The sequence below is a fragment of the Quercus suber genome, unplaced genomic scaffold, assembly GCF_002906115.3.
Source record: "Quercus suber isolate HL8 unplaced genomic scaffold, Cork oak 2.0 scaffold_258, whole genome shotgun sequence".
NCBI classification, from domain to species: Eukaryota; Viridiplantae; Streptophyta; class Magnoliopsida; order Fagales; family Fagaceae; genus Quercus; species Quercus suber.
The window spans coordinates 359,378-386,945 of NW_027069714.1; the positions used below are offsets into that span (position 1 = coordinate 359,378).

General features: G+C 39.1%; 1 long non-coding RNA gene across 4 annotated transcripts; it reads left to right on the forward strand.

Moving 5' to 3' along the window:
• Positions 1 to 984: 984 nt before the first annotated feature.
• Positions 985 to 27,043, forward strand: LOC136070761 (uncharacterized). Of its 4 annotated transcripts, none has more exons than XR_010631994.1 (4): positions 985 to 1,411; positions 23,614 to 24,703; positions 25,624 to 26,188; positions 26,255 to 27,043. It is a non-coding gene; the product is annotated as an uncharacterized LOC136070761 (long non-coding RNA). The 4 variants fall into 4 exon arrangements; XR_010631996.1 differs by lacking the exon at positions 985 to 1,411 and having other exon boundaries at positions 19,509 to 23,750; positions 23,835 to 24,703; XR_010631993.1 differs by lacking the exon at positions 985 to 1,411 and having other exon boundaries at positions 19,509 to 24,703.
• The last annotated feature ends 525 nt before the right edge of the window (positions 27,044 to 27,568 follow it).

Below are 27,568 nucleotides of genomic sequence, written 5' to 3' on the forward strand. Positions count from 1 at the left end.
TTGGGCCATTTTTCATATAATATATATATATATATATATACACCTCCAAGTCCAACCAAAATGGAGTCACTCGGACAGTCTAAGTGATTGACAAGCAACAAGAAATGGTAGGGACACTAACCATTAGGCAATTGTAAAACTATTACATCCCATGTATTGGGCACAATGGACAAAAGAACTGGTCATTTGTCTCGCCCATACAGTATCTATAATGATATTGCCTTGGATTTACCTGTCGATTTTGGATTGGATATATGACAACACTTTTCTTTTTCTTTTTCTTTTTTATTTTTTTATAGGAAATATGACAATGCATTTCCATATAGATTGATGTCAACTGTTTTTTCTTTGATTAGCGGTTGATGTTAACTTCGTTGGCTATGTTCATTTGATTGGAGTCACCCATTGATTATTAATAAGAAAAGTAGGTAATTAATATGATATAGTTAACTTCAAACTCATAAGTTTAGGTTTTTTTTGGTTAAGTGGTATTCTTATATATTATATTAAATACTCAGTTGAAATCTTTCTAAAGTGTTCTCTCTCCTAGGGCTGTCTAGCAATACAAAGACCCGACCAAACCAACCGGATCTAACCAACTCGAAGCCCAGTGGGCAGACCCAAAGCCCATGGTCAGTCGGATTCGGTTCCTTCTCTAACAAAAACCAAAGATTTAGTTTGGGTAGCGGGTTGAGGGATTAAAAACTTGTATAACGTGACCCGACCGAAGGGTTCACTATTTTTTGAGTTCTAACTAATTAAGACTTACACGCTAACTCAACATACACGCAAAGCCCAAATCAATTCAAAAATCCTCAATATCAAATCAAAATAGTTTCAAACTTTCCACTATTTCAGACTTTTAGTGTCATGCTCCTCTCTCTCTCTCTCTCTCTCTCTCTCTCTCTCTCTGTGAAGTGATAAGACAATAGCCTGTTCACTATTGGCTGAGTTCTAACTAATTAAGACTTACACGCTAATTCAACGTACACGCAAAGCCCAAATCAATTCAAAACTCCTCAATATCAAATCAAAATAGTTTCAAACTTTCCACTATTTCAGACTTTTAGTTTCATGCTCCTCTCTCTCTCTCTCTCTCTCTCTCTCTCTCTCTCATCCCTAACCCTAGCCCTTTTCTTACTGCTGCTGTCGTTGGCTCGCCGTCATTGGCTTGATGTCCTCGTTGCACTTGCCATTGTTGGCTTATAGTCTCTCTCTCACCCAAACCCCTCTCTCTTAAAGCCTCCTTTGATCTGCCATTTGAGACTTTGATCTTGTGCATCTAATGGTGGGTCAGTATTTTTTTTAAAAAAAATTTCATACAGATCTTGTGATGGATGTGATGATGGTGGGAGATGAAGTGGTGGTGGTGCCGGTTTAGTGTTCTCTCTTTCCGTCTCATAAATCTAAGGTTTGTGGACTTATTTTTGCTTTTTGATTTTTGTAGGTTTGGATTGTGATTTGTGTGTTGTTTAGGTTTGTGTTTTGGGTTTTGATTTATCATGGGTTTGGGTTTTGATTTCTCTGTTCTTTGGGTTGATTTCTCATGGGTATGGGTTGGCTTTGATTTCTCTATTCTTTGGTTAATTTCTCATGGGTCCGGCTGTTCAGGTTGGTTTTGATTTCTCTGTTCTTTAAGTCTGGGTTTTGAATTTCTCTCTTCTCTTTGCTATTGTGCTTTAGACTCGAATTACCCGATGGTTTTGACCTGCTCAACCAACAACCCGAGCCACCAAGTTTGACCTGAAATTCAGTCGGTTTCAGGTCCCTTTTTTGTTCACCTAACCCAATCAGATCGAGTGCGGGTCAACCCAAAACCCGATCCGATCCAACCTGTGGATAGCCTTACTCTCTCCCAATAAACTCAGTCCCTTCAATTCCATAATGTTTTGCTAATATGCCATCCCTCCAATATGTCTTACTTGGTCCAACCAAAATTAGCCACCTCAATGATGTGACGTTTAAATATTCACATCATTTATTGAAATTTTGTCTCTCTTTTATGGAAAATTTTATATTATATTTATTTGGATGGACTTTTCAGAAAAATATTTTTCAAAAAATTAACTTTTTTTTTTTTTTTTGGGTGATTGTTTGTGACTTGTAAAATGAGTTAAAAAAAAAATATTTATATATTTTGTAAACTCATATTCTTTAATTGTGAATTGTTTTGTCAGAAGGGAACATTACCTTTGTAATGGTTTTTTTCCTTCAAGAAGTTATTCCTCCGTTTTTCAATATAAGATTGCTTGTAGCTTGTAACTTGTAAAATGAGTTAAGAAATATTTTTATATGTTGTAAACTCATATTCTTTAACCATGAATTGCTTTGTTGGACTTGGGGTACATTACCTTTGCAATGGTTTTTTCCCTTGAAGAAGTTATTCGTTATTTTTTCACTTCTTAGCAAATCTTGTATTGCACTTTGTTATTCTATATTTCTTGCTTTACGATTTAGAATATGCTAAGTTGTAGTTAAAATTAATTATCTGTGTGGGCTTATTCACGTTGGAAATATTTCGGAATAAGCAAACTTTTGATGGAACAAGTGTAATCTGAATAATCTAGAATAAGAACGAAATTACATATGGGTTTAGGAACGATTTCACAGTGCTATAAAAGCACGCAAAAGCATGTTCTTAAAAGTTTATTTGCGCCATTTGAAGAAAAATTTGACGCAAATCGATTCCTAGGCCAAACAACCTTACAAGATTAGATTCGGCCAACCGTTTAGAGGTTCAAAAACAACCTTCTAATAATATCTTCCTTTGGATTGATCGGGCAAAATACTAAGAAATAGTATTCTGATTGAGAAATATTTGAATTGTCATGCGTTAAACAAGACAGGACAGGGAGCACCTGTGATATAGATAAGACCCATGTCCACTCTAAACCCACATCTTAAAATTTCAGAAGTTTACAATAGTTTATAATCATAAGAAGAGCTCACTCTTAACCAATGTGAGACTCACAGCAAAAAAAGTGTTCGCAACACTCTCGTACCAACAATTTCCCCTAGTCTCCTTTTTATTCATGTAGACACCAAACAACATTGGTAAGTTTTTCAAAATCAGCCATTTGGTTGACCAAGGCAGCTATTTCTCTTCTTCTAAAAGCATTCACATCACTGATATTAAAAAATTTAGCTTTCAACAACACAAAAATATATATATATATATATATTTTATATACACCTAACATCAAAAGTTCTATTTTAGCATACAACACATTAAAAATAATATAAACAACCTAACTAATTCATTTCACTGTAACCTCTCTCTCTCTCTCTCTCCCCGCCTGAACTCTATCCCTCTCTCTGTCTCTCTCTCATGCACCACCATACACGCTGCCACAACAAGCCATTACCAACACCGGCCACTGCCACCACCAACAACAACCACAATCCACTGTCACCACCAGCCACAATTGCAACCCACTCCCACCACCACCCATAAAATGACCAAGCAAACCACAACCCACCACTAACAAAATGACCCACCACCACTACCATCTCCACCAAACAACCCCTGAAGCCTAAAACCCAACAACCAACAACCAACCAAACAACAACCTCCACCACAAACTCCACAACCTATTAAACGACGTTCTCCACCAAACTTGGATTCCAGGACAAGCCAAACTCACTAATCCAAAAATGCCAACACCGATCTCAACCGCACATCGATCTCTAAGCCATTTATCACCATTTTGTTGGGAGAGGAGAGGAAGCGAAAGAGAAAAGAGTGAGAGAATGGAAAGAGAGAATTGACTTGAAAGAGAGAAAAAGAAACTAATTTAATATTGATAACAGCTTGCTATAGTGAGCTACAACTACTAGCAGTTAACTGTAGCAAGTTGGTAAAATTTTTTAGCTTTAGCATCATTGATGTTAGGTGTTTGGAGTGTTAAAATAACTAAAAAAAAAAACTATTTTAACACCACTATTGTAAATGCTCATGTGTGTACCCAAAATATGGTTATTGGGCTCAAGTTCTACTTGGGCTCACAATCTATTTGTATTGTGGGCTTTGGATTTCCTACCAAGGGTGGTCCTATGCTTGATGACCCAAAGATTCTTATTTCTACAAACCCTTCTCTCACAAAGTCACTCCCCTTTCCTTGTTTGGTCATTCTTTTCTACCAGTTTACTCTCCAGAGTTACCAACCCCTCTTCCTCATTCTCTTCTCCTATTTATAGGCTAAGATAAGTGGAGGCGTTATGATTGCTACCTCTTACTAGTGCGAATGTGGGTCCAATTCCATCATCTCAAAGTGGATGTTCCGTCAGAAAGGTGGTAGTGGCATTGGAACTGATTCCCACCTCCAAAAGCTAGCTCAACAGCGATGTTCTTAAGGGCACTACCGGGCAGCCAAGCACAGGCTGTCTCTGAACAATATTGCTCCCGACCAGGCTAAAGATGATCGGGAGGGGTTTGCTTGGGCTATTCATGCTAGCGCGGCCTTATTTTCAGCTCCTGGGCCCAAAATGGGCCTTAAGGTATCCAAGTCAAGGTCGCAGGTCTAATGAGGGTAGGATGACGTATTAGGCCACCTGGCTAGGTCCTAAGGCCCACTGGGGTTGAGGCCCTGGCCTATACAATAGTTCCCCTCCCCTTGATTCATGCCCGACTACCAAGAGCGAATCAAGGACAATCGGAGTGGCGCTTGTGATTCCTCTGGAAGCCTAACTGTTGGCTACTGAACGGATGAGACAGCCATCAATGCTTTGTCAATTGAAGCGCCACGCCAAGCTATCACATTCAACCGTCATCATAGCCTGGCAGTTCATGAACCAAGCCCGGTTACAAGAAGAAGCTAGAAAGATTTTCCCGCCTTCTTCTTCATTAAATGCTTTCATCCCTATAAATAGTTCCACTTGCATTCTCCTTTGCTTTCTTACTTCTAAAAAATTTCTCTCTCCCGAGCGTACTCTTCCTGTGTTCAGATCTTTCATCCATGAGCACTTCCTCCTAGAGTTCTAGTAAGTTTTCGTTTCCTCCTCTCTTCCTTTTCCTTTTCTTCAATTTCTTTTCCTCATTTTAGAGTTTTAGAATGAGATTTTCTCACCTTCTGTCCACTTAGGCATCTTTAGCCAACTTTAGGGAAGCTTTCAACATCATAGGGGATGTGGATGGCATATTGCCATGAGGACGATATCGCTCTATATCATCGCTCTGGGTCCAATACTGCATTTTTTCCTTTAATGGCAATCATAGAGGGTGGGGTTAGGTTCGCCATGAACCCTCTTTTGCTTAGTATCCTTATGTTTTACAACTTGTGCCCTAACGAACTTCCTCTTAATTTTTACCGGGTAGTTAGCTATGTCAGTAGATTAAACCAAATATACAGGTTACAATTGGACCACCATGACATAAATTTCATGTATAGTTTGTGTGGAAATATTAGGTCTAACTACTATTTAAAAGCTAAGGATTCGCAAGTAAGGCTTATATCATGCCTTCCCAATTCTAACCGAAATTGTGGGGGGGAATATGTTCGAGTGAGCGGCAACTAGCTTGTCGATGAGCTCCCTTACCCATTCTCGAAACGTGATGTTGGTCGGTACCGAACATCTTTTACTCTTTACTTGTGTTTTGCTTGTGATTGACTTGCTCAAAAAGGTGTTAACCAACTTTTGTGTTATTTTGATGCAAGCAGCAAAAGGTTCAAGCTGGACATGGGTAGTGAATGTAAGAGATCTAAATTTTGTGCACTGGTCCGAAATTTTTGTAAACTTCGACGAACAGCTTCGGGAGTCGTACCTCATTCTTGGCTGCACTCTTGTCTACATAACTTGGCAGCCTTTAGGCTGACTTTATTAGTGGACAGCCCATTGTTAGTGTATATTGACGTTTGACACACTAACTTCCTCCCCCCACAGCTAACCGTAGGTAAGGCCTGTGATCTTGGCCCACGATACACAACCTCAGACGAACTCACACCAATAAGGGACACCTCGACTGAACTTCGGTCCCAAAGTCATAGGGTCCACATGCCTATTGAACCCAAAGCCCCCATTCAAGTAGTCGAGCCAGGCAACAGCCAAATCAGTTAACTCCTCGGGAGCGAAATCTAACCCTAGTGACGAGATGGTGACTAGGCAGATGATGACCATTGGCCGCTTTATGCCCAGCACTTGGCTAACCTTACAACAATAAGAACCTAGGGGTAGAAACCCGACTCCCCTTCCTCTTGCCCTTAGTTGCTCTCAGAAGAGATAGTGTACAGCTAAGCAACCTCCCATAGGCCTAGGGGATGTGCCCACAAGGACTCCCTCTTAAATATCTAGAGGAGTCATTGTCCAGGAGCCGCCTACCCAAGTCGGGAAAAACGTGACGTCCTCCTCTCGGTCTGAGGTAAGCTGGCAGCCTACCTTCAAGCTCAAGGACAAGCCCTTGCCTGCATTCACTAGTGTAAGGACATGGTCCTAGGGTGAAGAGGGGCAAGTTGCCTAGAGTCTTGTGTAAGGCCTTTTATTGCCCAAGGACATTCATGTTTTCTCGATCGCAACTGAGGAGTCTGTGGCTAAGCGGTTGCAGTGGCACACCATAGCAGGAATTTCTCATCCCTTTGTTTCCTACTTGTTTCAATGCATACGCATTCCTTTCACTTTCATACTTATCATTATTTCTCGATCAAGCCGCACAGCTGACCCACGTCCTTGATGGAAGGTTGAAGGAGCTCTCCGAGGACGCTGAGTTGGAAAAGGCTCTCAAGGAGGTCACCGTAGCTACCGCAAAGGAGAAAGTGAAAGCTGTCGAGGTTGTAGAGAAGAAGGCTACTGCATCCGAGAAGGCTAAGGCATTGGCAGAGAAGAGGTCCATGGAGCTGGAGATAAAGTTGTGTGGGACCGAGCTTAAGTTAGCAGAGGCTGAGAGCCTGAACATTACTCAAGCCAATAAGCTAGCTAACCTGAATGCAGCTTTGGAGGCTTGCGAGAACAAATGGTACAATGAAGGCTTTGTTGACGCAGAAAACTCTGCGGAGCAGGTCGTTCACGAAGCTTGGAAGCTTAAGTTCGGGGAGGGGTGGTTAGATGCCCTACAAGCTATGGGGATCCCTAAGGACTCTCTATTAAGGGATCCCAACCAGATCCCCTCCTCAGATCCCTCTCCTGTCGTATAGAATCCTTCTGGTGCTGTTGACGAGGAAGAGACTCCTAACATGAAGGAGTTGGTGAGGGCAATTGACTCCCATGTGGAGTTAGTTGACCTGGAAGTCACCAACAACCTCTGTGTTGGTGATCAGCCTAACGGGAGCGTTCAACTTCATCCACTTTCAACAACTCAGCCAACCAAGGATGTGACAAAGCAGCCATCCGAGGACGCAGCCTTGCATCAGCATGCCAACCCTTCAGCTTAATACCCGAAATCACTTATTGTTCTTTTACTTTTTCCTTACTTTTTCTTGGTTTACCTATAGTCACCAAGTTATGGTGACAGAACAATAATTTATCTCTTATTTTTCTAAGTTTTATTTTCCTATAGTCACCGGGCTGTGGTGATAAAACAATGGTTCACTTTATTAGATTAGATACTCGGATATGGATGGTCACTTTGTTATTACCAAGTTATTCTTTCCACCATGTTTTGTTATGGTTATTTGGCTCATATGTTTTTGTGCTTATTGGAAGGACTTGGCTCCTTGGCAATAAAAACTGTATTTGACATATGTTGCCTGATTCAATGGAAATGAATGCTAGGTAATAGAGCCTTGTCGAGTACAAAATTAGCCGAGTACTGTACTTTTCATTGTTAGGGAAATTTAGTGTAAGGTTGTTAAGAGAATTTGGTGTAAGGTTTTACCTTTCCAACAATGAAGATTGAACCGGGGATGGGCTTCCCTCCTCAGGTAAAATTTGAGACTAAGCTTCCATATGTCTGGTGATGTAAATCGAACCGGGAACAAGTTTCTATCCTTGGAATAATTTGGTGCAAGGTTTCCACCTGTCTGGTGATGTAAATCAAACCAGGGATAGGTTTCTGCCTTTGGAGTAATTTAGTGCAAGGTTTCCACTTGTCCAATTATATAAATCGAACTGGGGACAAGTTTCTGTCCTTGGAGTAATTTAGTGCAAGGTTTTCACCTATTCGGTGATGTAAATTGAACCAAGGATAGATTTCTGTCCTTGGAGTAATTTGCCTTAGTTCTTTTCGTGTATATTGACCGAGGCTAACGAGTTCACACCTGTATGGATAAACATCACTTTCATATTAATTAACAATATGTACATATAACATTACATTCAATCTATACCCCCGCATACAGATAATCAGCAGTAAAATTTCTTCAAATTGTGGGAATTCCATGGCCGAGGAAGAGGTCTTTCATCTAGATCCTCCAAATAATACACCCTTGCACCCACAATGGTGATAATTCTATATGGTCCCTCCCAAGTTGGTGCTAACTTCCTTGCGTTGACGTCTCGTGTATTCCCTACTACCATCTAAAGTACCAGATCTCCCACTCCAAACTCCCTTTTCCTCACGTCCCTGTTCTATCTCCGGGCAAGTTTTTGCTAATATTCAGCCAGTCGTATATTCGCCGATTCTCGACGTTCTTCCAACAAGTTCAACTGTTTTAGCATCAACTCTGAATTCTCAGTGGGGTTGAATCTTGAAACTCGAGCACTGCACAAGTTTATTTCTGTTGGTATAACTGCCTTCGCACTATATGTTAGGGAGGACGGGGTTTCTCCTATGGACTTTCTCAAGGTTGTTCGGTATGCCTACAGAACACTAGGCAACTCTTCTGCTCACCTGCCCTTAGCACCTTCTAATCTCCTCTTCAACTTGTTCACAATGGCCTTATTGGTAGCCTCGGCTTGACCATTGCTTTGAGAATATGCCAGGGTAGAATACTAGTTTGTGATGCCAAGACAACCATAAAACTCGTAAAAAGCTTTGCTGTCAAACTGCAACCCGTTATTTGATACTAGGGAATCTGGTACCCCGAACTTTGTCATTATGTTCCTCCATACGAACTTCTTAACATCCACATCCCAGTTGTTCACTAATGCCTCTGCCTCTGCCCATTTGGTGAAGTAATCCACGGCTGCTAGGACAAACCATCGGTTTCTTATTGCCCGAGGGAATGGACCAACGATATCTAGCCCCCACTGTGCAAAGGGCTAAAGGCTACTAATGGGATTCAAGCTCCCTGCCGGTTGGTGGATCATAAGGTTGTGCTTCTGATACTGCTCACATTTTCGCGCATACTTGTTTACATCCTTTTGCATTCGCGGCCACCAAAATCCCTAAGTCATTACCTAGTGGGCTAATGAACGCCCCCTTACGTGACTGCCACACACTCCTTCATGTAGCTCGGCCAAGAGTCCTTCAATCTTGTTGAGGTGTAAACATTACAGGTATGGCCTGTCAAAAGTTCTTCGATACAGCTTATGATCGGTTGTTAACCAATACCAAGCAGCTATCCGGCGTACTTTCTCTGCTTCCTTCTCATCAGCAGGCATGTGATCCTCAGCTAAAAAGTCAATGATTGGATTCATCCAACATGGTTCAACCGTTGTCACCAGCGAAACACTTACTCCTACATTGATAATCAATTCTGCTACGAGTTCCACCTTGATCATCTGAGGTACCTCCTTTATCATTGACGATGCCAATGTGGCCAGAGAGTCTACGTGCCTATTCTGCCTTCAGGCCGATACCTGATATCAAAAGAGCCAAGCTAGGTTCCCTATTTGGCTGTTCAACCCGTGAAGTCGGATCTCTTCAACAGTGACTGTAAGGGATATTCATTTAACAGATAGATGATGTGAGCTTAAAAATAATGAGGCAGCTTCCTCGTAGCATGCACTCATGCTAACACCAACTTCTTCAGAGACAAGTATCTTGGCTCGGCATTAGCCAAGGTCTTGCTTATATAATACATGGTTTGTTGCACTCCTCAATCCCTAAGAAGCACAGCACTCATGGCATGTTCGACACTGAGAGGTACATGAATAAATCCTCCCCGGGCTCTAAGGCTGTCAACATAAGTGCTTGCATCAAATATTCCTTCAAGTCCTGAAAAGCCTTTTTACACTCCTCATTCCACTAGAATCCCCTCCACTTCTTCAAGAGCTGGTAAAATGGATGGCAGCGATCAGCAAACTTGGAAATGAACCGGTTAAGAACAGCTAACATGCCAGTCAGCACTTGAACTTCCTTCAGATTACTCAGTGGCTTGAGGCACTTCATGGCTTCAATCTGGTCGGAGTTGACTTCTATTCCTCGGTTCATGATCAAGTACCCTGGGAACTTGCTAGCCCCCACTCCAAAGGCATACTTGTCAGCATTGAGGCGCAGCTTATGCTACTAAAGTACTTTGAATATCCCCTTAAGATCTTCAATATGTTGTGCCTTCTATTTGCTTTTTACCACTATATCATCAATATACACCTCAACCGTCTGTCCAATCTTATCTCGGAACATTCTCATCATCATCCATTAATATGTGGCCCCAGCATTCCTTAACCCAAATGGCATCACAGTATAATGATAGTTAGCATTAGGTGAAGTAAACGCTGTTTTCTCCTGATCCTCAACAGCCAAGGTGATTTGATGATAACCCTGAAAAGCGCCCAGAAAGCTCATCCTCAGGTGTCCATAAGTGGCATTTATCAACTGATCAATCTTCGGCATAGGAAACAAGTCCTTTGGACATGCTCGGTTCAGGTCGGTGAAGTCAACACAAACCTTCCATTTGCCATTTTTCTTTTTTACCACCACGATACTCACAAGCCACTCCAAAAAAAATATCTCCTTTATTGCCCAGCTTTCTTTAGTCTCTTAACCTCTTGCCTAACAGCTTCGACGTGGTCCTTAGCCAATCTCTTCGGCTTCTATTTCTTGGGGAGGTATAAGGGGTCCACATTGAGCTTGTGAACTATGAATTCGGGATCCACCCCAAGCACCTCATACAGGTCCAAGCAAACACGTCTACATTTTGCACAAGGAACAGCAGTATCTCTACCCTCTCTTTGTTCTCCACACGTGCTCCTATCAGAAAACTCCTATCATTATCCGGCAATATCCTTACTCTTACTAAGTCCTCGGCACAGCTAGCCCCCACTCCCACTTAGGGTTTTTGTAATTGCTATGAGGAAGCCTCCTTAGTTAACTCATTCTGTTTTATTCCCTAGCCAACTGCGGCTACCAAGCACTACCTGGCCACTTGCTGGTTTCCCCTCACTTTGGCAATATCCCGCTCTGTGCAAAATTTGATCTTCATATGCAAGGTAGATAGTACTGCCCCATTTTATGAATCCATGGCCTTCCTAAGATCGTTGTATAAGGAGAAAACGAAGCAACCACTATGAATGTTACCCTCACCTTTTTGCCTTCCATATTCACAGGAAGCAAGATCTGTCCTTCTAGGATCACAATCCGACCATCAAACCCTATCAACGGCATATCGTACTTGGATAGATCTTCCTTCTTCAAGCTAAGCCCCCTGTACAGGTCAGGGTACATCACCTCAACTCCACTCCCTTGATCTATCATTACCCTCCTTACTACGAAACCATTTATCCGGGCTGTAACGGCCAAAGCATCATTATGTGGTTGAATCGTGCCCTCCAGATCATCATCATTAAAGGCGATAGGCTCCTGAGTATACCTCAACTTTTTCTCGGAGGGTTGATCACCCATGCAACTTTCCACCGATACCACAGCCAGCACCCCCTTCTGCTAGACACTTGAGTGCCTCTTGGAGCTGCATAGATAACTTCTATCACTCCTAATGAGGGTAGGAGAGGATTCCCATGAGGCCGGGTGCCCTGCTCAGCTTCTAGATTCCTAGGATTAACCATGAATTCTTTCAAGTATCACACCTTCACCAACTGATCTAAATGATCTTTTAACACCCTGCACTGTTTGGTGGTATGTCCCTCATCTTTATGGTAAGTACAATATAGGTTCTGATTTCTCCTAGACAAGTCTCCCCCCATCTTAATTGGCCACCGAAAGTATGGATCATTCCAAATCCGATCTATGATCTTGTGCACTGGCTCCTTGAATGTCACATTTACCTCCCCCATTTGCGCTCCTGGCCCTAGGATCATCAAATTTTTCCAGGGTCTTGCCTGAAAACCACTCTGCCAAGGATGATTTATGACTGAGGCCTTACCTTTGCTCTAAAACCGGTCATCCTCTAACCGTTTATATTCTTCAATACGCCTCATTAATTGCCTTATATCCTCAGGAGGCCTCCTTGCCAATGAATCTCGCAACTCGGAATCCTCAAGCAATTCCATCCGAAAGGTACTCACCACGATTTTCTCGTTGCCTCCACCAATCTCGTTGTACAACTCCAGCGCTGGTTAGCGTAGCTGCAGAGAGTTTCCCTGGCCCCCATTTTCATTGATTACAGGCATCCACAGGCTGTGGAACTAGACTACAGGTCATGAACCAGACTCTAAACTTTTGAATCACTTTGGAAAAACTGTGGATCGAACCTTTCTTTAACCCATTGAACCACTTCAAAGCAGTGAGACCAAGACTCGAAGGAAATACCTTACATATCAGCGCATCGTTATGAGAGTGCAAAGACATCATTTGAATATAATGGCTTACATATTCTACCGGGTCCATCTTTCCATCATATTAATTAAACGGTGGTCGTGTATATCTACTCGACATAGGGGCCCCTTCGATGGTCCTTGAGAATGGTGATCGGGTAGCTCGGTGTAATGCACGGCTCATAGCGTCCATGGCAGCATTTCAAGGTCATCGCTCCTCTGGGGAAATCAAGTCCTGGTCTACATATTCCTGTGAACGATCCCGATGTCAGTGAGATCTAGATTGATGGGACCCTTCTCCATAGTGACCTCCCACGCTGGCCGATCCTTCTCCTCTCTCCTCATGGCCCCTTCTTTGATGCCTACCTCTCGTTTCCAACTCTAAATCCCTAACCAACCTTCGTAGATGCTCAAGTTCCTTGTCCCTTCACTCAAGCTCTTCATCCCTTCTGTCAAAATGATTATGCCCCGAAGCGCCGAACACTATCCGGTACATTTGAAACGACCCTTCTCCGAGGCCAGACTGCCCTTCCTCCTCATACTCCCTATCTTCGCGTCTTTTCTGCATTCTTTCCCGCCAGGTGCAACCCTGTGAAGACCTCCTAGGACTACTTTCAGCATAACTCCCTAATTAACCTCCAGACATTTTTCCGTGCATGTCCTGACAGAACCACAGCTTCGTAGGAGATTCCTACAGATAGCGCCAATTATGCATACCCAAAATATGGTTATTAGGCTCAACCTTTACTTGGACTCACAATCTATTTGTATTGTGGGCTTTGGATTTTCTACCAGGGGTGTTCCTATGCTCGATGACCCAAAGACTTTCTTATTTCTACAAACCCTTCTCTCACAAAGTCACTCCCCTTTCCTTGTTTGGTCATTCTTTTCTACCAGTTTACTCTCCAGAGTTACCAACCCCTCTTCCTTATTCTTTTCTCCTATTTATAGGCTAAGATAAATGGAGGCGTTATGATTGCTACCTCTTACTAGTGCGAATGAGGGTCCAATTCCATCATCTTAAAGTGGATGTTCCATCGAAAAGGTGGTAGTAGCATTGGAACTGATTCCCACCTCCAGAAGCCAACTCGGTAGCGATGTTCTCAAGGGCACTACCGGGCAGCTGAGCACAGGGCGTCGCCAAGCAATATCGCTCCCGACTAGGCTAGAGATGATCGGGAGGGGTTTGCTTGGGGTATTCATGCTAACACGGCCTTATTTTTAGCTCTTAGGCCCAAAATGGGCCCTGGGGTGTCCAGGTTGAGGTTGCAAGTCCAATTAGGGCAGGGTGACATATTAGGCTGCTTGGCCAAGTCCCAAGGCCTAATGGGCCTGGGGCCCTGGTCCGTACAGCTCTAATTTTTTTATAGTGGGCAAAAAGTAGAACGAGCTTTCAAAATTCAAGATTCAAGAAATGCTCAAGTCATTATTGTGGGAAACAACTTAGAATGTTTTGCCAAAAAGAACAACTCTAAATTCTAGATTTACCATTGAAGATGTAGATTCATTTTTTGCAACTCAACCATTGAAACTACCCAACACCTTTTCATGGTTTATCCTCTCACTCAGACAATTTGATGTCCAACTCTAGTTGGCCAATCCAATTTTCAATGATGCAATTTTTTTTCTTTTACATATTACAGGACCTAGTTTTTGCTGAATGCTATAAACTAGCTCAATTTTCAGGATGATGTAGTTTGTTCTCTATGCAATTGAGAGTTGTGATATTAGAACATTCATATCAGTTTTTGTTTATTTTAGCATAAAAATTTACTTTTTCTATTTCTATTTACCAATTTTTCAAAACACCTAGATGAAATTATCTATTCTAAACTAGATACACAATATCTCTTTTTCCTTATAACTAGATGAGTATGATCCCCACTATACACAACATCATCGTGTTGTAGGTTTGGAACATATAAGGTGGTACCTCCTAAATTTTTTATTTTTTAATAAATAAATATAATTAAAACAATATTTTAACCTTCATTTATCATATTCTTTGTTAATTTTCTTATTTTCAAAGGAGTAATGTTAAAAGCAAAAAAAAAAAAAAAAAAAAAAACTCCTTTAAATTGTGGTTAAAGTAAAAGGAGTAATGTTAAAAGCAAAAAAAAAAAAAAAAAAAAAAAAATCTCCTTTAAATTGTGGTTAAAGTAATATTATTTAGAGGATTTATTAATATTTTCTTTATAACCTAATCATATGATATCACTGAATGTAAAGAGGATTACCAAAATTTGTGTCCATATACTAAGAGTAATGCTACAAACCCCAAAAAAAAAAAATGATAATATTTTATTACAATAGTTAAGTTGACAAGTTTGCAATGATTCTCATTTGGACTTTTTTTACCTGCTATTAACAATCTATCGCATCATATCAAATTTTGAGCATCTATAAACTTTCTCATTTAGTAGTTATCTTTGGACTAATTGTCTCTAGAGTAGGGGAAAGAGCAATGAAATGTCCAGTTGTTAGATTTTTAATCATGGAAAAAATTTTCAATAGTGGTCCCCGTGGGGTCGTTTATTGAATCACTGAGAGATACTGACATGATCTTCCTTACAACATCAACATTTGGCCATTTTCCCTGTTCTTGAGCAATTATTGTAGGTAAGAGTATTCACATCAAGGATATCAAAAAATTTAACATTTAGCATCTCAAAAACCTACTTTATCTAATTTAACAACTCACTTTACAATACGTCCAACATCAAAGGTTTTATATTTTTTTATCACTTCATTAAAATATTATTATTTTTTGTTCTCAATCTCATCTCTTCCATTACCCAAAAACTCACTGTCATGCCTACACTCACTGCCACCAGCCACCACCACCACCACCACCACCCACAACCTTAACCCAACCACCAAAATCACAAACAAAAACAAAACACAAGCCCATCTCTCCCTCTTCTCTCCCCCTCTTCTCTAAACCAAGATCATCAACAAAATCACACTTCTTTCTTCTCAACCCAGTAAACTTGTAGTCACCACTAGCCACCATCACCCACTCACTTGCCACCACCGTAAACCCCAACCCAAAATCAACCCACCACAAACCATACCCACCCACCATCAACCACCATTAACCAAAACCCACTCACCACCTGCCACCACCATGAACCCCAGCCCAAATTCAACCCACCAATAGCCAACACCACCACAAACCATACCCACCCACAACCAGCACCCAAAGTCACCCCAATCAACCCACGAACCTAACCACCAAAATCAAAAACCCATCAAAATTAATCAAAACCCACAGAAATTAAAACACACCAATATCAAATCATAAAACCCACTGCAGCCCAGCCACATCAAAATCAACCCCCAATCCTCAAACCACTACAGCCTAGCCACTCCCAGTATCGCAACCCAGCCACACCTTGCACCGTAGAGACCAACGAACTCGAGAGATAGTCAAGTAGAGAGAAAGGGAAACAGAAAGCTAAAGAGAAAGTGAAAGAGAAAGGAGACTAAAAGCACGAGAGAGCAAGAGAGTAAAAAGGAAAGAAAGAAAATAATAATAATAATAGTAACAGCTTGTTACAGTAGGGTGTTAGTAATAGAACCTTAGAGCATTCACATCAAAGATGTGAAAATGCTAAAATCTCATTTTTAGCTCTCATCCCCTCAAAAAGTCACACACATCAAGGTTGCTATTCTTAAAAATTTTAACATCTTAGCCATAGTAGAATGTCATCTTTGACAATCTACCGTAGCAACAATCTAATAAAAATAATAATATTTTATTAGATTTCTCTCTCTTCTCTTAATAAAATATATTTTTCTTTCTCCCTCTTTTCTTTTTCCTTCTCTCCAGTCTTCAACCGTCGGCCAAAATGGAAAATTAACCTTGATTTTCAAACATTATAATTAGTAGTCAATGTTTTCAAACTATATTTTCCACATGCCGTCTACCTGGAAATCGAGTCTCTAAGACTCGATTTATAAAGCAAAAACAAATTTTAAGTCTCAAGTCTCTCAGCCATTCCCAGAAATACCCAAAAAACAAAAAATCCAAGAAACGCAACAATCCAGCACAATCAGATCAGAGACACAACAATTTCAGTACAATCAGATCAGAGAGAGAAAGATCTAGAGACCCAAATCAGATAGGAGGCAACGCGGCTTGGCCTGGGTCGCGTGGCCTGGCCTGCGCGGCCTAGGTCACGTGGCCTGGCTTGCGCGGCCTGGGTCAAGTGGCCTGGCCTGGGCAACGCGGCCTCGACCTGGCCTAGGCTGCACGGCCTGGGTCGGCGGTTGAGCTTGCATCTTCATCTCTTCTTCTTCTTTTCTCTCTCTTTCTTTTTTTTTTTTTTTTCTTTCTGCGTTTTTGCTATTTCTGCATCTTTTGAGTATGAATGATTGTAATTATAAAATGGGTTATAAATCGAGTCTTAAAGACTCGATTTCCATGTAGACGCCACGTGGAAAAAAATACCACATCAAACATGATCAACCCATGTAAATCGAGTCTCAAAGACTCGATTTATAGGCCCTAAATCGAGTCTCTTAGACTCGAGATGCTAGTAAAAAATATAGTTTGAAGACATGGCCTACTAACTATATTATTTGGAAAATGAAATTAGATTCCAATTTTGGCCTCAACCGTCTCACTTCTCTCTTTTTTTCCTTCTTTCCTTTTTTTTCCCCCCTTCTCTCCAGCACCTTTCTTCTCCCTCTTTTTGGCTCAGCGTTCTTGGTGTTTTTGGGTTAAGATCAGAGAGGCTGTGGTGGGCAATGGGCGGTGGACGTTTTTGTGGCTGGGGTTGCTTGGTTGGTTTTGGCTGGGGTTAAGATCGAGATGGGTGGGTGGTTGAGATCGAGTTAGGCTTGAGATCGGGGTTCAGATTAGGTTGTGGGTGGTTGAGATTGAGCTAGGGTTGAAGATCGGGCTGTGGGATGGTTGAGATCGATCTCTCTATATATATATATATATTTTTTTCATTAATGCTTGTGGGTTTTTTTAGTTGCTAAGAAAATCAAGAAAAATGAATGAAAATTATGGGTTTGACGGATTGTGGGTGGTGGTTGGTTATGGGTTTTGTGGAGATGGTGAATGGTGGGTTGTGAGGGTTAACATCATATAATACACAGAGAGAGAGAGAGAGAGAGAGAGAGAGAGAGAGAGAGAGAGAGAGAGAGAGAGAGAGAGAGAGAGAGAGAGAGAAAAAAAAATGAATAGTTTTTATCTGAGATGTGAAAATAGAACCTATGTTGTTGGGTGTATTTAAATTAAGATGCTAAAATGAATAAAGTGGCTTTTTGAAGTGTTAAGTGCTATATTTTTTAGCATTCTTGATGTGAAAGCTCATATTATAGCAAGTTGCTAAAATTTTTAAGATTTGACACCCTTGATAAAGATCGGGTTTATGTGTTTTTGTTGCTATTTTTAAGATTTAGCATTTTTCACACCTTTGGAGTGAATAATCTTAAGAACAACATTTATATGGGGCTTGTTACTTGCATATCTCGTAATGGTAGAGACTAGAGTGTAGAGATACGTAAATCTCTCAGCAAAAAAGAGATACGTAAATCAAAAGTCTTTTTTTATGCCGCAATTAATGAAATGATTCATGTGCCTACTTCTTTGAGGTATGCTCACGACACATCCAAGAAGAATATTTGTCCAATTTTCCATTTGTAACTACTTCATGTTAGAAGAATATATGCTTAAATAGACTGAAGAACCCATTGAATTTTCATGCACTAACTGTCTACATTGTATTACTTTTGTATTTTATACTTCATACTTATTCTTGTATACTATACCTTGTGCTTTTGTATTAACTAAATAATGTCTCGCGCGATGCACAGATACTTTACAATTTCATTTGAAATCATTTTTATGTATATTAAAATCTGTATATAATGCTTATTTTGTTGTATAATATTTATGATTGTCTGCAATATTGTTGAATGCTTTGAAACTTGATCTTCTTAATTCTATTTTATTTTTGAAAAATTGTATAACACTATAAGACAATAAGACTATAACATATTATAATATTTATATTAAAAATAGACTTTATTTTTTAAACTAATTAAATGATTTTGAAGTCTATATAATTAAGAATTTAAAGCATAAAAATACTTTTATATCCAAAAATTACATAAATTTATGCAACCTTCCAAACAATTCTTCAACCACTCCATTCTCACAACCAAATATGGAGACCCCAATCTCAAACACCAAATTCATTTTCTCAATAAAATTAAGGAAATCATTTATAAGTATCATCATAAAGAGAACCTGGTTAAACAAAGATAAATTGACTAAAAACATAAAATATAATTGCCTTTAATTCGAATTTCGTATCCTTTATATATAAACACAAAAAAAAAAAAAAACACTTTGAATCATCATTGATTTTTATTTTTATTACTATGACTCATACCACACAAAATAGCAGTAAAAAAACATAGAAAAAAAAACCCTACAAATTATGAGTTCTAGGAAAAAATAAATAAATAACTTCATAAATAATCAATTAGAAGGATTTTTTTTTCTTTCCCTTTAATTCTTAAATAAAATACATTTGTAACTTTCCCACACCAAAATTCCAAACACCCAAAGACTTAAAATCAGTCATAGCCTTCGCAAAATCTATAACATCCGACAACATCAAAACTGTACAACTTGGTGTTTTTTTTTTTTTTTTTTGGATACATTTTAGAGGAGTACTAATACCAGTTTAATGGTTGGTACGATATGTTTTTCCAATACGGCCGGTATTGGTACGATATTAACTTTCCTGCACTTAATACTTCGAGTTTCTAGAAGACTGAGATATGACAAGTCTTTCCCCCACTTTTTAGGACTTTAGGAAGGGGAGGATAATAAGAACTAGGAGAGGTGCTCATTGAATACCTTGAGTCTCATGAAGACTAAGATATGACAAATTTTTTTTTTTTTTTTTAGGGGGGGGGGGGATAAATTTGGAGTTGGTGAAAATGAAGAAAAACAAAATCAAATTGGGGGGCTATTGGAGGTCAAGTGCCAATCGACACTTGGACCCAGTGATGACGATTTCCCTTCATTTTTCATTTAAATTAGACATTAATGCTCTAATTTTCTTCAAAAATTTTACTTAAAAACATCAACATGATCCCCAAGTTCAGCCATTATCATTTGCTCGTGCGATGCACGAATAATATTGTTATAATGTAAGATTGTTTTGGGGAATGTTGCACATATATTATAGCATAATTGTTATAGAAATTTGTTAGTAATGAGTTTGTCAAAAAAAAAAACTTGTAGCGTTTTCGATGACTTAATGGTGGTGGGAGGCTAGCATGACGATAGTGGCAACCCCCAAGATTCCTCTCTTTCTCTCTCTTACAAATGTTTTGTCAATCTCAAGTCTTTTGTTTTAATAATAGTGAAACACTACGTTTCATTTAACAATCCACAATATTTTTGTGTCTCTCTATCTCTACCTAGGTCCTTATCTAGTTGTCTTTATCTTCTTCTTTTTTTTGCTTTTGTTTTTAATACTAAAACAGTGGGTATGCTAAAAGACATAAAGAAGAAAGGAAGGTGTGGTGTCAGCTCAAACAATTAATGAGAGATTGATGAGATAACAATAAAAAGAAGTTAATGTGATATTTTGGGCAACAGTAAAAATTAAAAAACTTAAAGAAAAGAAGTAAAAAAAGGCTAAATGCAAAATTAGAATGCCAAATGACAAGACTTTATGCAATCCTGCAATATAGATTTTTCCAAATTATCAGCAATTATTCAACTCTATGTTAAGTTTTTTTTTTTTTTTTGGAAGGAAGAAAAATCTATGGTAAGTTGTGGTCCAAACAATTAGGAATATGACATATGATTAATTTTAATATGTTCACTAATTGAACTAATTAAAATTAATTGTTCATTATCACATGTGGTTGGATTTAATTTGTGAGGAAGCGTCTTAGCCTTTAAAATTTAATTTGATGATAACTTTCAATCAAGTGGTTTGATTGAGGCCTGTGACTAGTCGTTTTGATCATTATGATTTTAAGATCATTTTTATAAGGAGGAATTAAAGATCCAACAGCTAGAATTAAGATGTGGCCTTTAGGTGTGAAATTTACATTTTACCCTCCAGATAAGGCTATATGTGGGTTGCAAAATGAGATGTCTACATCATGTTATACAATGCCAAAAATTAAATATGCTCATCATATGAATTTTATAGAAATTAAAGTAAGCAAAACATTAGTGTTTTTTCTTAGTCTTATTTTTTCATTTCTTTATTCAAATATGAAATTTGAATTTGATTTGAGATTATTGCTGCAATATATTTATGTTTTTGATTTTATTCATCAATAAAATTTAGAGTGACACGTGGAAGAGGAACTAGGTATAATTGTCAGAACTTCAAGTATAAATAGAGGCTAACTCTACAATAAAAGTACACCACACACAATTGAGAACACACCAGAGATCATTTGTACTTAAATTCTTTGGAGATATAGTAGTTTGTAGGCAAATCGAGTAGCCCTTAAGCTTTGTAGAAGACTTTATGATTGTAAGTTGCTTCCTTTGTACTTGTGATCTTATTCAATTAAGAATTAGTGAAGTTTGATGCAATATTTAAATGATTTTTTATGTTTGATCAGAATTCTTGCTTGCTTCAAATCATTTTGATGTTAGAATGATGATTTAGGCTTTAGTTTGTTGTAATTTTTGCAATTTACTAACTTCCAGAACGTTTGCTCGGATTAGTTCACTTCGAGATGATATACTTCAAAATAGTTTACTACAAGATGATGCACTTTAAAACAATTTAGTTCAATTAGATTTATTTCGAATCAAGGCATTTGAACTTAGTTTATTTAGGCATAATTCGAATCTATTCAGTTTACTTTGACGCAATAGTTAGTAACAACTTAGGCTTGATAACATAAACTTGGTAACTTAGGCTAAATAGTTTAACTTAGTCTTTTAGGAACTTAGCCACTTAAGAATTTCTCATTCTCATTGTTAACTTCATGCTGATGATGCCAAAAATCGTCAATGAGCCGCACGGTCCTCATGTGCTCTAGACAAAACCTGCGAAACAAAAACAAAGAAGACCTTGCAGAGAGTAACGATGTGGTATCGGCCAAATATCCCCTGAAAGTTAAGTTAGAAAACTTTCACAACTCTAGAGTGCCAGAGTTGGGGTAAATTATGCGTATCTTGATTCGTGAGGGTTTTAGGGTTTTTATAGTAGTGTAGAGCTAACCTTCGTTTCTTGGTGGAGAAAATCTTTCCTTGTAGGGAAGATGCTCATTAATGCACGTACTTTGCAGGATTCTTTCCTCGTAGGGATTCCTTTGATTAGGGTTAATTATGGGATACAAGAAATCTCCTTACATAGATATCTGTGGGGGTCAAGTTAAGCCAGGCTGGACCCGTTGGCCTCTTTAACCCTATCGGCCTCTCCACATCCATCAACCATCTGCTCCGTCCTAGCATTCTCGACGGCCTATTAAGACGCCTGTCGAGTCTTTTTGTGGGGTCATCCCGTATGGTGTCGTAGGCCTAACCCTTCTGTTGGTTTTCGTGAAGCTAACAACTATGTGGGTGTCGATGACCTTTTTGTGCGATGTTTTGGGGGTATTAAATTTATGGCTAAAATATCTCTATTAGTTGCCCCCTACTTCGTGGTACCGTTAGCTTTGGCTGACATGCCACAGAGTATTAGAGTATTTATGACCATTAATTAGGTGTTTTATCGGCAAGTGGGTCATTAAATGGTGTAGGCATCCTTAAGCTTAAATGCCAGGCAACACGTGGCACTCGCTAGTTGGCCTCATTTCCAATCACAAATGTCACTTCGTTTGTCGTGCCTCTTCACTTTATAAATAGTCCACCTCCTCTTTTCATTTTTCCTTATTTCATCTTTGCAAATCTTGAGAGAGGGAGGTGTTATTTCGTCATTTTTGCTACCATCTACTTGCCAATCCCGTCACCTCTACAGACTCGTCTATTAACCTTGTAAGTCCTCTTCTCTTTTTCATTCCTTTTCTATTTCCGTTTTTCTAGTTGGTCGTTACTTCTATAGAAAGACCCATCAACTAGATTATTAGAATACCTCCATTGCTTGTACGTGAATAGATGCCAGGAGATAGTGAAGCGACAAGTGAGCAGTCATCGTCAGTTTGTGAGGGAGTGAGCTATGACAAAGTCTTCCCGTCAGGTCATGGACCCGATGAGGGCTTGTCGTAGTCATCAGAGAGGGAATCATCTACCCATTCTCCTATTGATGAGGAGGAAGACTATGACGGAGAGGAAGTAGAGGAAAGAGAGGGAGATGAGGATAAGTACGACGAGAGTGAAGGAGAGAATAAGGGGTAGTTCGAGGGAGAAGATGATGAAGATGAGAGTGAAAGCAATAGGGGAGCTTCTACAGAGGGAATTTTAGGAAGCCCAAGGGATGGTCATACCCGTCCCTTCATCCTTCCCACGATATAAACCGTCAATGATTTTAACCCAATGATGACGACCAAAATTTTTAATAACTTAAGGGACCATTACCAAATCCCTAATAACATTCCAATCCGCCTACCTGGGAAGTATGAAAAATGCTACTCTAGGAAGACTGCAGATGTTGGCATGTATGACACCATGTTTATGACAGGATTGAGATTGCCTTTGACGACGCTACACCGTCAGTTGGCCATTTTCCTTGGTCTATCCGTCAACCAAATTGCCCCAAATGCTTGGAGGATATTCATAGGGGCTAAAATCCTTTAAGGTCGTCTTAGTGGGGGGAACTCTTATCTTACCCTGGATGAGTTCTGTTGGTGCTACAGAACCCAACATATCTCCTCTTCTTAGGGGATATCATTTTGCAGCAAGGAAGAATACACATAAGCTAGTGTCAAACATGCCTAACTCCAATAGAAATTGGAAGGGCAGATACTTTTTTGTTCAAGGGACAGACTAGGTATGCCATCGGGAAGAGTGGGTGACAATGCCTCATGGTTTTGACAATACTTGGGGTATTGTCAAGGATTCAGGTCTAGTACCATTTACATTTTCACTTTTTCTTTATTTATTTGTTTAAGTGTTTAACATCGTCTGCTTTTTTCTTCTTCAAGTCCGCGCATAACCAACGAGCAAGAGGCTTTCATTCGTCTGGTGCTTAAGATCTCCTTCGACAAGCAGAAGTGTAGGGACCTGATCACCCATGAAACGTTGCACGCCTACTGCAATGATCTTATGCCAACACCTACAGGTTATTTTTTTGCGTCATTCCTTCCATCTGCTTCTTTCCGTTTGCTTACTTAACGTCCGTCTCTTACCCTTTGCAAAAATGGAGGCAACGAGGTAAATAGCCCTAGTAAGGGCGTCAACTGCAGTGCGCAAGCAAAAAAAGAAGGAAGGGGCGTCAACCTTAACTCCCAAGGTCATTGGCAAAGGGTTATCAAAAAGGAAAAATGAAGGGAAAGATGACTGTCCACTTAAGAAAGGATCAATCATTTCTATGGGTGACAAACAAAGGAAGTCGTTGCCTCCTAAACCCAACCACAAAGCTAGTAAAGGTTTGACAACGGCGATAGGTCCCGTCACCCAAGGGACCGTACGTCGTCTTCTTACACATAAGGAGCATGTTGTTAAGATGGTTGAGTCAATCATTAAGGAGACAGACTTTGTAACACCCTAACCTAATTGCATAATTAATTTATGGGTTTATATGCTTGTTATTATCTTAATTAATTTAAGTGCATAAAACTTTGATATTGTGATATTATTAAACATATATACTCTTTTTATTGTTATGGATATGAATTTATAAAGGTAGGGTTATATTTAATGTTATATTATTGTTTGGGCCTTTCTAAAAATATAACCTTATAAGGGGTGAAAAGTAGAATTGCCAAAAGTTGAAAAAGGTGGGTGTGATATTTTTCTCTTAGCATCACTCGTATTCCACCCAAAAGTCCACTCTTCTTATCTTATTTGCTGAACCAGAAACATCTTTATTCAACTTTCGTTTGCTTCTTTCTTCTTCCCTTCTTACACGGCAATATCTCTCCCTTACTTTCTCACCAAAAATTCTAGTTTCTTTAAAGAAGAAATTAAGAGCCTAAACACTAAGGTTTCATCTTCAAAGTGTGTGGGTGGCAAGAACGAGAACACGAACACTTGAGCTCCTCTTGTACAATCTCTCAAGTCTTCTGGTTTCAGGTAAGGGATTTGTGACATGTGCTTTTAATAAGTATAAAGATTATTTCAAAAAGTATTATGCATTAAAGCTTTTAATTAGAGATATTACATATATGCATGATTTAAGTAAAATATGTGTTCATAAGTTGTTCAATCTTATATACATAATAATTTTAGCATATTGATGCTATTATTTATATCACGAACATGATATTTAAGAACAAAATGGATATACTACTGTTGTGAATCATTTATATAAAAACAAAGTTATCAGAAAAATATAGTTTTCAGTTATTCCATTGTTATGTTCTGAACTCAGCTAGTAGAGGTTATAGTACTAGTATTTCCATGGAGATTCTGATTGGCCATTAAAAGTGGGACTAGCTCTACTGTACCCGCCCTTGTTGGTAACAGCCAACTTGTGGAGAATGTCAACCTACCCCCATGGTTGAAAATATGTATTATGATATGATTCAGGAATTACCTAGCATTGTGGGGAATGCTGGATGCCTGGCACTCTGTGCTGGAAGCCTCCGAAAGTTGTGATAGACTTATAATTGGATTAACTAATATGTATTACAAATGAGCTATTAAGCTATTTGGAAATTATAAAAAAAAGTACGATGATAAGAAAGGTATGTTGAACGTGTTATAAGTCTGATGAGAAGTTTATGATAAAGTATTTTACAATCTATTCAAAGATAAGATTACTAAATTATGTTTAGCTGCTTATTATGTCCTTTTATTATTATATGAAAGGAAAATGAAGTATTTTTATCTGAAAGTTCATAAGTTATTTTTAGAAAAATATACATAGGAGGAAGGCTATTTTATCCAAGCTGGCGTATCCATAAAATAATTGATTTACATGCATTCTTATTAAAGGCCCATGAAGCTTAAAAACCTTACTAGGCTTTGTAGCTCACCCTATTATATTTCAGTGCATAGGTTCTTCCTAGAAGCAACGAGAATGTTAGAGGTGGCAAGGATTTCGTGAATTCTTGTTTGTTAGAATGTATAGTTAGTTTTTGTTGTATAGTAGTTTAGCTCTTTTATTGTATAGGAGGAATCAAGATGTACTTGATTCTTGAGCACAAATGTAATTCAGTATCTTATTTTGTTTTAAACCCCAGTTGTATGTCTTTGGGGTTAGGTTTGTAATAAGAGTTTGCTAAACGTTTAGCTATGTAATACTTACATGAATACCTAACATTTTAGCCAAGTAGTAATCTTTCCAAGTTCAAAGGAAATGAAATTTCAAGCTTTCATCATTTTTGTATATTATGGTTTTTATGTAATAAAATAAGCAGGAATTCAAGAAACAAATTCTTGATAAGCACTTTCAGATCAAGTTGGTTCGTGTTAGTATTGAGGTAAACTTGATATTAACATGCCGGTCATGCTCTAAACTCTAAAGTACAGGTTTAGGTCTTGATAGACTTGGACCCTTATGCTGAGCAAACGACAGAGGATTTGGGGGCGTCAGGTCTTTTTGACCTTTCTAAGGTATGTCATTTTCTCAAACTTTCTTTTATACTGTCGTTCATTGGCTGACAGTTGTCTTGTCTTCAGGCGCTGGTGCGTATAAAGGCGCTTCAAGATAGGAGCGTCACTCAGGAAGGGGTGATCAGCCGGCTTCGTAAGCAAAATGAGACCCTAACTAATGAGCAAGATCAATACAAAGGGGCCCTCCATACGCTTAACAAAGAGGTGATGACTTTAACTGAGAAGTTGAAGGAGGAAGCCCGTCTCCGAAAGAAGGCGCAAAAGGGAAAAGCGAATCTGGAGTCAAAGCTGACAGCCATTTGTGGGCAGGTAGAGATGGCCAAGGCTAACGCCATAATAGAGTTCAAGGCTTCCCAGCCTTTTATTGATGCTTGTGCAGTCTACAATGGTGACGAGTTTAAGGATTGCTTGAAGCAGTTCAGGTCCATCTACCTAAACTTGGATTTATCCAAAGTCACCATAGACGACCCTTTGCCAACGACCCCTATAGGTGACAACACCATCAATGAGGAGACTGACGACTCTATTTAGTTAGAGTGAGATCCAAAAGAAAACAGTGTGGCCTTGCTCAACCTGCTATCGAAGGGCCCATCGCTCCCTTGGCTCTGTTTGTTGATGATCCTCCTTTTAAGGACACCGAGACCCCTTCTGCCCAAGACACCCAAAACCCCCCTACTGAAGAAGACAAGAACCTTCCTTCTCACTCCTTCTCAAGACACCCAGAACCTTCTAGCTTAGTTTCAATTTTTTATTTTTCTTGTATCTCATTTTCAGACAATATTAAGTGCCCTTTTGTTTTTGGGCTTTGTTTGCAAACACTTCATTTTATTTATGGTGTCTTTTTATTATTTTACATCCGTCACTTTTAGTATGTTTTTCCTATGTGTTGATCTTTATTCTGAGATATGCGTATGTCTGTCTATCTCTGCGCATACATGTTAGGATGTACTTGTCCCCCAAACGACTTGGTGAATATCTAGGATGGACTCGTCTACTTTGGTGGACTCATCCACTTATAGAATTAACATTGAACTCGTCCTACTTGATTACCTAATAATAAACTCATCCACTTGTGGACTTAATAATTTCAAAACATCTCTATGGGATGAACTCGTCTACTTGTGGATCCAATAATGAACTTGTCCACTTGTGGACTTAATAATTTTAATGCATCCTTATGGGATGAACTCATCCTCTTGTAAACTTAATAATTTTAATGCATTCTTATAGGATGAACTCGTCCACTTGTGGACTAAATAATGAACTTGTTCATTTGTGGACTTAATAATTTTAATGCATCCTTATTGCATGAACTCGTCCACTTGTGAACTAAATAATGAACTTGTCCATTTGTGGACTTTATAATGAACTCATCCATTT